Source organism: Canis lupus, chromosome 12 (assembly GCF_003254725.2).
Source record: "Canis lupus dingo isolate Sandy chromosome 12, ASM325472v2, whole genome shotgun sequence".
NCBI classification, from domain to species: domain Eukaryota; kingdom Metazoa; phylum Chordata; class Mammalia; order Carnivora; family Canidae; genus Canis; species Canis lupus.
In genome coordinates, this window is record NC_064254.1 from 53,527,810 (window position 1) to 53,541,841 (window position 14,032).

Consider the following 14,032-nt stretch of genomic DNA (forward strand, 5'->3'; position numbering starts at 1 on the left):
TCCCATATGACACAATAGACATTTTAGACTGGATAGTCCTTTTTTTGTTCAGAACAATCCTATGCATTGTAGGATGTTTAGCATCATTTTTGGGTGCAAGTAGCACCCCTCCCCAGTAAGGATAATAAAAAATGTCTCTAACTGTCAAATGTTACTTGGAGGACAAAATCTACTTTCCTTCCCCCTTCTCCCTACACATGCCCTCTACCTGAGAACCACTGCCATAAACCATCTGACAGTTCTGTATTATTTTCCTTCTCTTCATTATAGCCATTGGAGTAGAATCTTGACTCATATAACACAAAATGATTAAATAAAACAATTGGGAAAATGGATGTATTGACTGATGTTGGTAACATTTGAAAAGTAAATAATGGTTAGTAAAGTTTGTGTGATAAGATTATATCAGACCATGGAAAATCTTTAATCCTTACAAACAGATAAGAATAGTTCTTAAAGGTTTGAAACTATGGAATATACTTAAGATGATTATTTGTTTAAATAATTTGTTAAACAATATACAAATTACCAAAATGCAGATAACATAAAAGGCAAAATATTATTATATTAAATAAAATAAAATATTCTGAAGAGTTTTAATAATAGTAAAGTAAACCAAAGCTAAAAAATTCTATAGATATTTATAGGAATGATGTTAAATAATTATTATTTACATTAGGAAATTATTATAAAAATAAACTCAGTGTTAAGTGTTAAAAATCCAGTGAACACATTTTTTGATATTATAAAATGGCCGTTATTAATGCTATATTAAGCATTTCCAGTTTTCTGCTTCCTGAGATAAGGTAGCATTTCTCTGCCCCTTTGAAGTTAAGTTTACTGTTTACCCAATAAAATATGTGCAGAAGCAACTTCTTTTTCTTTTCTGTTTTAAAATTGATGCTCTATAATTGGTTTCCTATTTAAAGACAATGATAGTAAGAATTGGTCTATCTCATGTTTAATGATAAATAACAGATTTCATCAGTTAGTTATCATGATTATTTAGTTCATCATTTCTAACAGAGTTTATCTTTTACTCCCATCCTAAAATTCCAAGTTAGTTAAAACAAAGTTAGCTTTTTCTTAATTCATCATTCATGATGAAGATGGGGATGAGACACATTGCATATAATTATAAACATCTTAGATTAGATTTAATATCATATTAATTCACAGGGAAATATGTTTAATCACTTAAATAAATGAAAAGCTAATATTTGTATCACATAATTCTTAGTACTCTAAGAAGACTAAACGACTTTGCAATTAATTCTTTCTAAAATTATAAAATAATCCTTCAATTATTAGCTCATCTACTCTCGACCCTTGAGAATTATGGAAACAAAGTTTGCTAATTGTAGCATATCTGAATTTTAATCTCATATCTTTTAAATCATCATCCAGTGATTTTTCTAATATACCTTTTTTCTCCTTTCCTATGCCATTAATTTCTAGATCATAGGTATGATAAAGAAATGTAAGCCACCACATAAAGTATTCTCTGGCCGGTAGAAGTAATAATATAGGAAACAAATTTAATATTTAAAAGTATCTTCCATATGCAAATTTGCTTAATCTTCACAACTATACTATTGAGATTGTTGCTGTTGTGGTTTATGTGATATTTAAAAATAAAGGGAACAAACATTTATTATTTCCAAATTACTGTTCCAATGTGTGAGCAGCGGCTGCCCGTAAAGTAGATTCCTTCATTGAAAAAGTATTGCAGTAGCAAAACCCATGGTCTCTTACAATAGCTATCAGTCTAAAAACTTGGGAAGAATTTAGTGAGCAAAAAGGACAGAGGTTAGGTTGTCATTTGGCCATAGCTTTTCAGGATCAAGGACATTTATGTATAAAATATATGCCAAAAAAAATAAAATAAAATAAAATAAATAAAATAAAATAAAATAAAATATATGCCAATCGCCCTGGTTTAGTTTAATGATTCTTTGTTGCGAGGTAGAATGATAGCATGCCTCACAAGGATATTTATAATAGAATATAAACTACATGAAGTCAGAAGCTTATAACTGTGGAATGTGCTTGGACAAATTTGAATTTATCTTGTTCAAAGTTGCATCCCCAAAATAGTGGCTACAGTTTAGCATATAGTAGCTATTCCACAAATTTTGTGTTGTTAAAGTCATAATCACATCCACATTTGGATAACAAAATTAGGACTCAAAGGAAAGTCATAGGAAAGATTATTTAAAGAAGTCAAAAAGCACATAAAGTTATTATAATTGTGAATTTAACTAAACTAGTAACCTATATTTTTGTCTAATAAACTTTCTTTCTCTGTGTTCCCATAAATATATGGTACCCTAAGGATTTAATGTACATTTAATAAGAGAAAGTGTGCAGGCTTATTTCAGATGCTATTGTATTACAATACTAGTGTCATTGTATAAAACGTACATTATAATAAAAGTGATGTCAATTTCCATGCTAGCAGTAGTCCAGTGGTCCTGTTGTGAAGATAGCCAAGCTTTCTCGCATTAGTGCTCAGAAAACTAGGTCTCTAGAATATGATTATGAAATCTTACTTCTTTATTTGTAGTGTGTGTGTGTGTGTGTGTGTGTAATTAGACCAGATGCTAAAGTCTCTCTAAATTTCAAAATGGATACTTTATTTATTGCTATTTAGTCTCTTCTGAGCCTTACTATTTATTTTCTTCTGAGTTGTTTATATCATGTTTGTGAATTTGAAAATTGGCTAATATTGGAGAAGAATCATGTTTATTTTTGAAAATTAATTATTCCATTGTAGCTTTCACTGTTTATACCCCTTTACCTGCCCCCCATTGACTTCAGTCACAAATAAGCCTTTTAAAGTACTCTGCCACATTTTAGCAGAATAGCCTGGTGAGTAAGGAGCTAGGAGCAGTACCAGAAACCATTAAACCTTATATAAATGATGCCAGTAAGGTATGCCACAGCGGCAGTGCTGCATTCAATTATAAATAATAACATAAGTACAAGTGCATGCCCTGGGCTTTCAGCTGATTAAATATCATAACTACACAGACTCCAATACAGAGGCACAAAAGAAAGATTCCTAGTTTTTACCTAGAAACTAAAACTCTATCACTTAAGTGTTAATTGGTGTTACATTGAGTAACAATGCTGTGAACCGAAAAGGCAAGACAAGGACTCCCTGCTGTAATGTTAAAATGGTATGCATCTATTATCAGCTCGCTAAATTACCAGTAGTGTGTACACTACCTCATCTAGTTGAAATAATGCAGGAAAACAGTAGGGGGTGAATGGGACCAACCTGCAAACTGATAAATTCAGTTCATGGACATCTGAATTATACCTCACTATCACATATCCTACATTTTCTGAGGATAAATGATTAAAAAGGAAAGCATCTAAATGAGATTTGACTATGTACTGGGAACTGTAATGTCATGTAGATGTGAGTTTTTGTAATTAAAATGCATACTATTTTGTCCTATGCACATAATATATACAAATAAAAGTAAACATTCGATGATATTAGTGTTTATATTGAGTTGTAATGTCATAATCCTGGGGATTGTTCTGAGAAAAGCAAGAAATGTAATAATTCTTGAAAACATATAGCTCCTCTGCATTCTCACCAACTATGTCTCCAATTTACACAAAAGGAAAATGAAGCTCGAAGAATTGATGCTTAAGACAGGTATACAATAAGCCAAAATGACTATTCTAATCCTCAGTTTTGATCTCACTGTATTACATCATCACGTCATTTCAAATATGTCAAAACTGAACACAGTGATAAAATGTTTATCCTTTTATTTCAAGTAATCATACTTTTTAAAATTTATACATACTTTATTATGGAGAAGAATAAGATCCATAATCCCCCAGGTATTCTGGGGATCCCTAATTCCAGGGATAATGTAGAAAACTAAAGTCTTTTATTGTTTGAACTCCATACAATCTATCCTTTTGATTAAGAAAAAATACTGTCAGCAGTCATGGAGTCATGGATATATATATATAGAGAGAGAGAGAAGCATAATATATATAATGCATATAGAATGGCATAAGAAAGATTTTTGGCCATGCTTGATAAAATTTTGGCTGTGAATATATCTGAATTGACCCTTCACCTAATCCTTAACAGATTTACAGTATTTTATTTGTAGATATACCACTGTATAGTGGAACAATTTGTGCTTAATTCTATTTCTTTAACTGAAAATAGTAAGACTATGTTTAGAGTTAATAAATTCTATAGTTGTGTTAATATGGTAGCCACCAGATTGGTGTGACTACTTAAATTTAATTAAAACTAAGTACAATTTAGGGCATCTGGGTGGCACAGTTGGTTGAGCATCTGACTTCTGGGTTTGGCTCAGATCATGATCACAGGGTCATGAGAGTGCCCTCCACACTCAGCATTGAGTCTGCTTGAGATTCTCTCTCCCTCTCCCTCTTCCTCTGCCTCTCCCCTCACTCTATCTCTCATTCTAAAATGAATAAATATATCTTTAAAAAATAATAACATGAAACTAAGTAAAATTTAAAATTCAGTTCCTCATTTGTGCTGGTTCCATTTACATGTTATCAAGGTACAAGTGGCAAGTGGCCACCAAACTACACATTTCAGTGTTGCAGAAATTTTATTTAACAGGGTAATATTAGAATAAGGAGTTTCTATACATTTGAAAAAATTACAGTTTTTCATGTCATTTGTACCAGAAACACTGAATAGATCATACTTTTTAGAATATATAATATGAATGACACAAATGTTAAGAGAATTAAGCAAAACAAAACAACAACAAAAAACAAACATGATTACAAGATGTGTGTAAGGAATTCCTTTGACAGGTTACAACAGTAAGTATGTAGCTGAAGAATGAATCAGTGAATTTGAAGATAGTTCCACGATTATTATTCAAAATGAGACCTACAAAGGAAAAAAAGTAAAAATCATCTATAATTATCTTCATAACTATAATCGTGCAGAAGGCATGGAACAATATTAAACAGTCTAATATATACTGACATATATTGTTTTATTGTGTTTTGCTTTATTGCGCTTTGCAGATATTTTTATTTTTCACAAACGGAAAATTTATGGCAACCCTGCATTGAGCAAGTCTATCAGCACCATTTTTCCCATCCAAGTACTAACCAGGCCCGACCCTGCTTAGCTTCCGAGATCAGACGAGATCGGGCGCATTCAGCGTGGTATGGCCGTAGACAATCAGCACCATTTTTCAATAACATTTGTCCAGTTTGTGTCTCTGTGTTGCATTTTGGTGATTTTTGCAATATTGCAAAAACTTCTTCAGTTTATATCATAATATATTTGATGTGGTGATCTGTGATCAGTGATCTTTGATGTTGCTATCATTATTGTTTTGTTATGTTATGAATTGCGTCCATTTAAGACAGACAAATTTAATTGATAAATGTGTGTATTCCAACTGCTCCACCAAGTGGCTACTCCCTACTCTCTCTCCTCAGGCTCCCCTATTCTTTGAGACACAAGAATATTGAAATTAGGCCAATTAATAACCCTACATAGCCTCTAAGCTTCAAGTAAAAAAGAAGAGTTGCACATCTGTCTTTGAATCAAATTTAGAAATGATTAAGCTTAATAAGGAAGGCATATCAAAAGCCAAGATAGGCCAAATATTAACTAAATCTCTTGCACCAAACAGTTGTGAATGCAAAGGGAACGTTCTTGAAAGGACACTAAAAGTGCTATTACACTGACTGAATATACAAATGATAAGAAAGCAAAGTCTTATTGCTAATATGGAGAAAGTTTTAGTGGTCTATATATAAATCAGATCAGTCACAATATTTCCTTAAATCAAAGCTTATTACAAAGCAAGGCTCCAACTCTTAAATTCTATGAAGGCTGAGAGAGGTGAAGAAATACCCACCATTTGCTTCAACGTGGATGGAACTGGAGGGTATTATGCTGAGTGAAGTAAGTCAGTCGGAGAAGGACAAACATTATATGTTCTCATTCATGTGGGGAATATAAATAATAGTGAAAGGGAATTTAAGGGAAGGGAGAAGAAATGTGTGGGAAATATCAGAAAGGGAGACAGAACGTAAAGACTGCTAACTCTGGGAAACGAACTAGGGGTGGTAGAAGGGGAGGAGGGCGGGGGGTGGGAGTGAATGGGTGACGGGCACTGGGGGTTATTCTGTATGTTGGTAAATTGAACACCAATAAAAAATAAATAAAAAAAGAAAAGAAATTGCATAAGAAATTTTTGAAGATAGCAAAAGTTGGTTCATGAAGTTTAAGAAACCACGTTAAAAATGCAAGGTAACACAGCAAGTGCTGATGTAGAAGCTGTAGCAAGTTATCCAGAAAATCTAGCTCAGATAATTAAATAGAGTAGTTATACTAAACAACAGACTTTCAAAAGAGACAAAACAGCCTTCTACTGGAAGAAGATACCATCTAGGACTTTGATAGCTGGAGAGGAGAAGTCAGTGTCTGTTTTCAAAGCTTCAAAAGATTAGCTGATACTCTTAGTTAATGCAGCTAGTGACTTTAAGTTGAAGCCAATATTTGTTTACTATTCTGAAAATCCTAGAGCCCTTAAGAATTATGCTGTATCTACTCTGTCTGTGCTCTATATGGAACAACAAAACCTGGATAACAGCACATCTGTTGATAGCATGGTTTACTGAATACTTTAAGCCCACTATTGAGACCTACTGCTGAAATAAAAGATACATTTTAAAATATTACTGCTTATTGACAATGCATTTAGTCACCCAAGAGCTCTGAAGGAGATAATGTTGTTTTCATGCCTGGTAACATATATTTATTCAGCAGCCCATGGATCAAGGAGTAATTTTGATTTTCAAGTCTTATTATTTAAGAAATGCATTTTCTAAGGCCCATCTGCCATTTATAGTGATTCCTCTGATTTATCTGGCCAAGGTAAACTGAAAGCCATATGGAAAGGATTTACCATTCTAGATGCCATTAAATGCATTTGTGATTCATGGGGAGAGGTCAACTGATTAACAGGAGATTTGAAGAAGTTGATTCCAACCCTGATGAATGACTTTCATTGGTTGAAGTCCTCAGTGGAGGAATTAACTACAGATGGAGTGGAAATAGCAGGAGAACTAAAAATAGAAGTGGAGCTTAGAGATGTAACTGAATTACTGCAATAGCATGATCAAATGTGAATATTTAAGTTGCTTCTTCTTAAGTTCTTTCTTTCTTTCTTTCTTTCTTTCTTTCTTTCTTTCTTTCTTCTTTCTTCTTTCTTTCTTTCTTCTTTCTTCTTTCTTTTTTTTTTTTTCAAAGAAAGCAGTTTCTTGAGATGGAACCTACTCCTGGTGAAGATGCTGTGAAGATTGTTGAAGTGTATTGCATATTACATAAGCTTCACTGATAAATCAATTTTAGGGTTTTACAGGATTGATTCCAATTTTGAAAGAAGTTCTATTGTGGATAAAATGCTATCGAACAGCATCACATGCTACAGAAATCATTTGTGAAAGGAAGAGTCAACCAATGTGGCAAACTTCATTGTTGTCTTATTTTAAGAAATTGCTGCAGCCACAACATCCTTCAGCAGTCATCACCCTAATCAGTCAATGGCCATTGACATCAAAGCGAAATCCTCCACTAGGTAAAAGATTATGACTTGCTGAAAGCTCAGACAATGATTGGTGTATTTTAGCAATGAAGCATCTTAAATAATGTATGTACATTGATATTTTAGATATATTATTGCATACTTAATAGACAACAGTATAGTTAAATATAACTTTTATATGCATTGAGAACCCAAAAACTCATTTTACTCACTTTAGTATGATAAATGCCATATTGTGATGGCCTGGATCCAAATGCACAATATCTCTGAAGTATGCCAGTATGTAATTGGAACCTAGAAAGAGAAGTGAATAGAATGTTTCAGGAGGGGTAGGCCCGGTGGCACAGCAGTTTAGTGCCGCCTGCAGCCCGGGGTGTGATCCTGGAGACCCGGGATCAAGTCCCACATCGGGCTCCCTGCATGGGGCCTGCTTCTCCCTCTGCTTGTGTCTCTGCCTCTCTCTCTCTCACTCTGTGTCTCTCATGAATAAATAAAAAATAAAATCTTTTAAAAAAAGAAAAGAATGTTTTAGGAGAAATATTTGAAGAAATGGCTGAGAATTTTCCAAAAATAATGAAAGACAATAACTCATATTTCAGGTAGTTCAGAGAACTCAAAGAGGGCAAACAGATGAGTGAATGCACAGACAAAGTAAGACATAACTTTGTGAGAAAGAACCCCAGAGATCTACAAAGGGACCTCCTTGCATGATCATAAGATACCAATCAGTGAGTGTATGTTACGAAATTACTGAAGGCTACAGAAATAACCATTTGAAAAATCAGAGACAGTAGAGCCTGAACTTGCAAATAGTTGCAAATAGGGCCTGTTCCACATCAGGCAAATGGTGGAAAATCTCATAATCCATGGAGTAATGAGTGAAGTACACAAAAGATCTTAAAGTTAATGGTAGGGAATGTTTAAGCTCAATACTACTTCAATCCTAATAAACCTGAAAAGCAAGATATGAAAGAATTAAAGTACTTCTGAGTAAATTAACTGCATTAGAGAATACAGAAATAGTATGTAAAACTATAGAATACACAATGTATGATAACCAATAAAAATTACCAGGCATGCAAAGAAGTGGATAAAGAATATCCATGATTGGGGAAAAAAAATAAGTTAATCAAAACTACCCAGGACTGACACAGAAGTTAGAAAAATGGACATTAGAACAATATTCCACCTGTTCAAAGCTTTCTGTGGAAACAAAGAAATAGGAAAATACCCAAATATAATATCTAGAGATAATTACAGTATTTGGGATAAAATATACATTAGTTAAAAATTGCAGGAAGAAATGATTAGAAAACATGAAAACATAGTAGGTGACACTTTTCAAAATTCAATTTTCTTTAAAACAGAAGCTATTAAAATAACAACAAAAATAATGAAAAGAGAAACAATGAACTATGGGACAATATCATGAGTCTTAATATATATGTAACTGAAATTGTCAAAGGAGGAAGGCCATATCTTTTTACATATCTTTACAAAAATATGTAAAGAAATAATGACTGAAAAATTTCCAACTATGAAGGTACTCTAAATCCACAGATCCAAGATTTTCAGTGAAATTTAAGTTAAAAAATTCTCAAGAAAATGACACCAAAACACATTGTAATCAAATCATTCAAAACTAGTGCTAAATGAAAAATCTAAAAAGCAGACAGGAAAAAAAGACATTACACACATAGAAAAAAAAAATCATACCAACAGTAGATCCCCCATTGAAAACACTGAGGAATAAAACAGTGTCTTTTAGTATACTAAAAGGAAAAAAAAATGCTTCTCAGAATCCCATATCAAGTGAAAATATATGTCAGAGAAAGGACAAATAATTTTTCAGATGTGTGAAAATTGAAAGAGCTTAGAAGCACACTAAAGGAATTGCTGAATAAAATTCTTCAAGAAGAAAGGGAGTGATAGAAAGAAATTTGGATCTATAGAAGGAGACAAAGTGTATCCGAAAAGTTAATAATATGCAGAAATGAACCTTGTTCCATTCTTAACACCATGTGAAAATGAACTTTAGATGGGTCAGAAATTTAAAGAGTAAAATGATAAGGCCTTTCAAAAGAATCATAGAAGAAAATATTCATATCTAGGAATTTGATAAAGTGTCCTTGGATATGACACCAAAACAAAACAAAAACAAACCTTGAATTTTATTTTTTAAAAGCTCTGAAAAGGGATCCCTGGGTGGCGCAGCGGTTTGGCGCCTGCCTTTGGCCCAGGGCGCGATCCTGGAGACCCGGGATCGAATCCCACGTCGGGCTCCCGGTGCATGGAGCCTGCTTCTCCCTCTGCCTGTGTCTCTGCCTCTCTCTCTCTCTCTGTGACTATCATAAATAAATAAATTTAAAAAAAAAGCTCTGAAAAAAGCAGTTAGAGAATAGTGCTATAATATCTAAGAAAGTATTTGAAAATATATGTAATAAAAATCTTGTGCACGCTGAGAAAACTCACTACTCGAAGTGAGACATACTAAATGGTGGGGAAGGTGAGGAAGGCAATGGGATAGGGTTTTCAGTTTCAGTTCTGACTTGTAAGGATCTTGGAAATGATCACTCCCATTCTTATAAATGGAAAAATTCAGAGACGCCTGAGTGGCTCAGTCGGTTAGGTGTCTGACTCCTAGTATTGGCTCAGGTCATGATCTCGTGATTGTGATATCAAGCCCTTGCATCAAGCTCTACATTCAGTTGGTGTCTGCTTTGGATTCTCTTTTTCTGTCTCTAATAAATAAAGAAATAAAATAGTTATTTAAAAAAAGGAAGGGACACCTGAGTGGCTCAGTGGTTGAGCATCTGACTTCATCTCAGGTTGTGATCCCGGGGTGCTGGGATCGAGTCCCACATCAGGCACCCTGCATGGAGCCTGATCATCCCTCTGCTTGTGTCTCTGCCTCTCTGTCTCTGTGTCTGTCATAAATAAATAAAAATAAAATCTTATAAAATCTTTAAAAATAAATAATCTGGACAAACTGAAAATGAATAAATTTTCTTGGATGCTTAAGACAATTAATGTTGCAGGGAACCCACCAGCTAGAAATGTGTAAAGATGAACACATCCTTAGAGTCATAGCTAAGAGCAGAGTGTGCTTTCCAGGAGCAGAAACTCTTGTAGCCATAAACTGATAAGAACACTTAAATCAAAATTTTGTTGAATAGTTGGACATTCATTGTGGAAAAGGATGACAATGAGGAACACCTGGGGTCACGTTTTTATAGAAGCTGCACATTTTGTGGTCTTTACCTTTAAGAACACCATTGTATTTCTCAAAATGAAGATCTGAGAAAGATGTCTTCATGGCTGTAACAGGGTAAAGAGAAAACTAATTATTTTCCAGTTACATTTCTAGAGACATCTCCATGAGAAAAGTCCTACTTTCCAAGGAAGAGCACTTTTGTTTGAGGCTTGTCATAGTCAGGGGAAGATCATTTTTCCCATTTTAGTCCTCTCTAGCATTTCTTCCTCACCTTAGGGAAGGAGAGCAAGCATAATTAAAATGGGTGAGGGATTTTAGGAAACAGATTCTGGGTGCTGCAACCAGGGAAGATATGAAAGGGCAGAGGTAAAGCTTTACTACTGGAGAAACAGTGGAAAAGATCACAGTCCAGAAACACAGACCTACTAAAAGACTAATACATTATCTTAAGACTATAGAGCACTCACGCTCCTCCACACCAAACTTTCATGCTTGTAAACTAGAAGAGTATTTTTTTACCTAATACAAGGAAAAGAAAAGATGTAAAATGAAGATAGAAATCAATAAAATTTAAAATAATCCATAGGATCCCTGGATGGCTCAGCAGTTGAGCGTCTGCCTTTGGCTCAGGGTGTGATCCTGGTCCAAGAATCGAGTCCCACATCAGGCTTCCTGCAAGGAGCCTGTTCTCCCTCTGTCTATGTCTCTCCCTCTCTCTCTCTGTCTTTCATGAATAAATAAAATCTTTAAAAGAAATAGTCCAACATGTTTTTTTTTTAAATCAATTAAACCAAAAGATTTTTTTTAAAGAGCAATAAAATTGATAAACCTTTAGACAGGCTAAACAAAATTTATAAAAAGAAAACATAAATTGCCAATATTATAAATGAAAGATAATTTTTCATCATCACTGTTGAAATGAACATTTAAAGGATAATAATGAAGTCTACAAACAAATATATGTCCACAAATTTGATAACATAGGCGAATGGACCAATTCAAGGGAAGTCTTCATAACTATCTACATAAAAATATGAAGGAATCTATATAATAAGTACTAGAACTAATAGAAAAATATAGTGCCAATTATCAGGATACAAGATTAATATGTAAAAGTCAGTTATTTTCCTATATTTCTACAACAAATAATTGGAATTTGAAATTCAAAACAATGCCCTTTATGATTGTAAACTCCCCCACCCCGACACACACACATACACACACATACACACAGAAATTATTTGGTATAAATATAACAAAATATGCAAATATGCCCTGGATCTGTGTACAGATAATTAAAAAGCACTGTTGAAAGCAATAAAACAAGATGTAAATAAATGCAGAAATATTCTGTGATTATGAGTTAGAAGACTCAATATGTTTAAGATGTTAATTCTTCCCAACTTAACCTATAGATTCAAAGCAATGCCTATCATAATCTTAGGAAGCTGTTTACCCAATTGATTTGGACATTTATGTCAGCACTGAAACCTGCACAGAGATATATGTAACAGTTTTATCCATAGGTACCAAAACCTGAAAGCAATCAAGATGTCTAGGTGAATGGCAAAATATAGTACATTTGTATAATAAATACCATTCAGCAATAAATAGGAATATGCTATAAAATCATGCAAAGGTATGTATAAATTCTAAGTGCTTATTGAAAGATTTAAAAGGCCAGTTGGAAAGTTGCATTTCATTTTTCTGGAATGGCAAACTAATAGAGATTGAACACATCAGTGTTTGACATGGATTCAGGGAGGGCTGGAAAAGTTGAATAGTTGATTCATGGAGGATATTTTAGGCTAAATCAAGCTTTTTAAGATACTATAATGATAAATATATGAAACCTTGTCAAAATCCATAGAATTCATTCTATGATGTCAGCATTACACTGATGCCAAAATCAGATAAGGACTCCAATTTAAAAGAGAACTACAGGCCAATATCCCTGGTGAACATGGATGCAAAACTTCTCAATAAAATACGAGCAAACTAAATTCAACAATGCATTTAAAAAGACCATTCACCATCATCAAGTGGAGTTTATTCCTGGGTCACAAATGTGGTTCAATATTTGCAAATCAATCAACATGATCACAACATTAATAAAAAAAAAAAGAATAAGAACCATATGATCATTTCAATAGATGTGGAAAAATTTTTCAACAAAATACAACATCCATTAATAATAAAAGCCCTCAACAAACTAGGTTTACAGGGAACATACCTCAACATTATAAAGGCCATATATGAAAATTCCACAGCTAATATCATCCTCAATGGAGAAGAACTGAGAGCTTTTCCTCTATAATCAGGAACAAAAGAGGGATGTCCACTCTCACCACTGTTATTTAACATAGTACTGGAAGTCCTAGCCACACCAGTCAGACAACAAAAATAAATAAAAGACATCCAAATCAATAAGGAAGAAGTCAAACTTTCACTATTTGTGGGTGATATGATGTTCTATATAGAAAACCTAAAGACTCTACCAAAAAATTGCTAGAACTAATACGCAGATTCAGTAAAGTCACAGGACACAAAATCAATGCACAGAAATCTGTTGCATTATGATACACCAATAATGAAGCAGCAGAAAGAGAAATTAAGTAATAAATCTCCATTTACAATTGCACAAAAAACTGTAAGATACCTAGGAATAAAACCTAACTAAAAATAAATAAATAAATAAATAAAATAAAACCTAACTAAAGAGGTGAAACATCTTTACTCTTTTTTCCTTTAAACTATAAAACACTTGTGAAAGAAATTACAGATGACACAAAGAAATATAAATATATTCCATGCTCATGGGTTAGAAGAACAAATATTATTAGATTGTCTATATTACCCAAAGCAATCTACACACTTAAGGCAATCCCTATCAAAATACCACTAGCATTTTTCACAGAACTAAAACAGTCTTAAAATTTGTATGGAACCACAAAAAGATTCCAAGTAGCCAAAGCAATCCCGAAAAATAAAAGAAAGCTGAAGGCATCACAATTCTGGATTTTAAGTTATATAAGAAAGCTGTAATTGTCAAAACAGCATTGGTACAAGTACAAAAATAGACACATAAATCAATAGAACAGAACAGAAAATACAGAAATTATCCCACAACTATATGGTCAATTAATCTTCAACAAAGCAGAAAAGATATCCATTGGGGAAAAGACAGTCTCTTCAACAAATGATGTTGGGAAAACTGGACAACAAC

At 33.4% G+C, this 14,032-nt stretch overlaps 1 long non-coding RNA gene and 1 pseudogene across 1 annotated transcript in view; both read right to left on the minus strand.

The window, feature by feature from the left end:
- Nucleotides 1–4,693: 4,693 nt before the first annotated feature.
- Nucleotides 4,694–14,032, minus strand: part of LOC112658726 (uncharacterized) — a 33,400-nt gene continuing 24,061 nt past the window's right edge. Inside the window, exons 2-4 of the long non-coding RNA XR_003135920.3 lie at nucleotides 10,854–10,910; nucleotides 7,805–7,886; nucleotides 4,694–4,912 (exon numbers count right to left, since the gene is read on the minus strand). This is a non-coding gene — a long non-coding RNA (uncharacterized LOC112658726). The remainder of the gene's footprint in view (nucleotides 4,913–7,804; nucleotides 7,887–10,853; nucleotides 10,911–14,032) is intronic.
- Nucleotides 5,104–5,210, minus strand: LOC112658740 (5S ribosomal RNA; annotated as a pseudogene).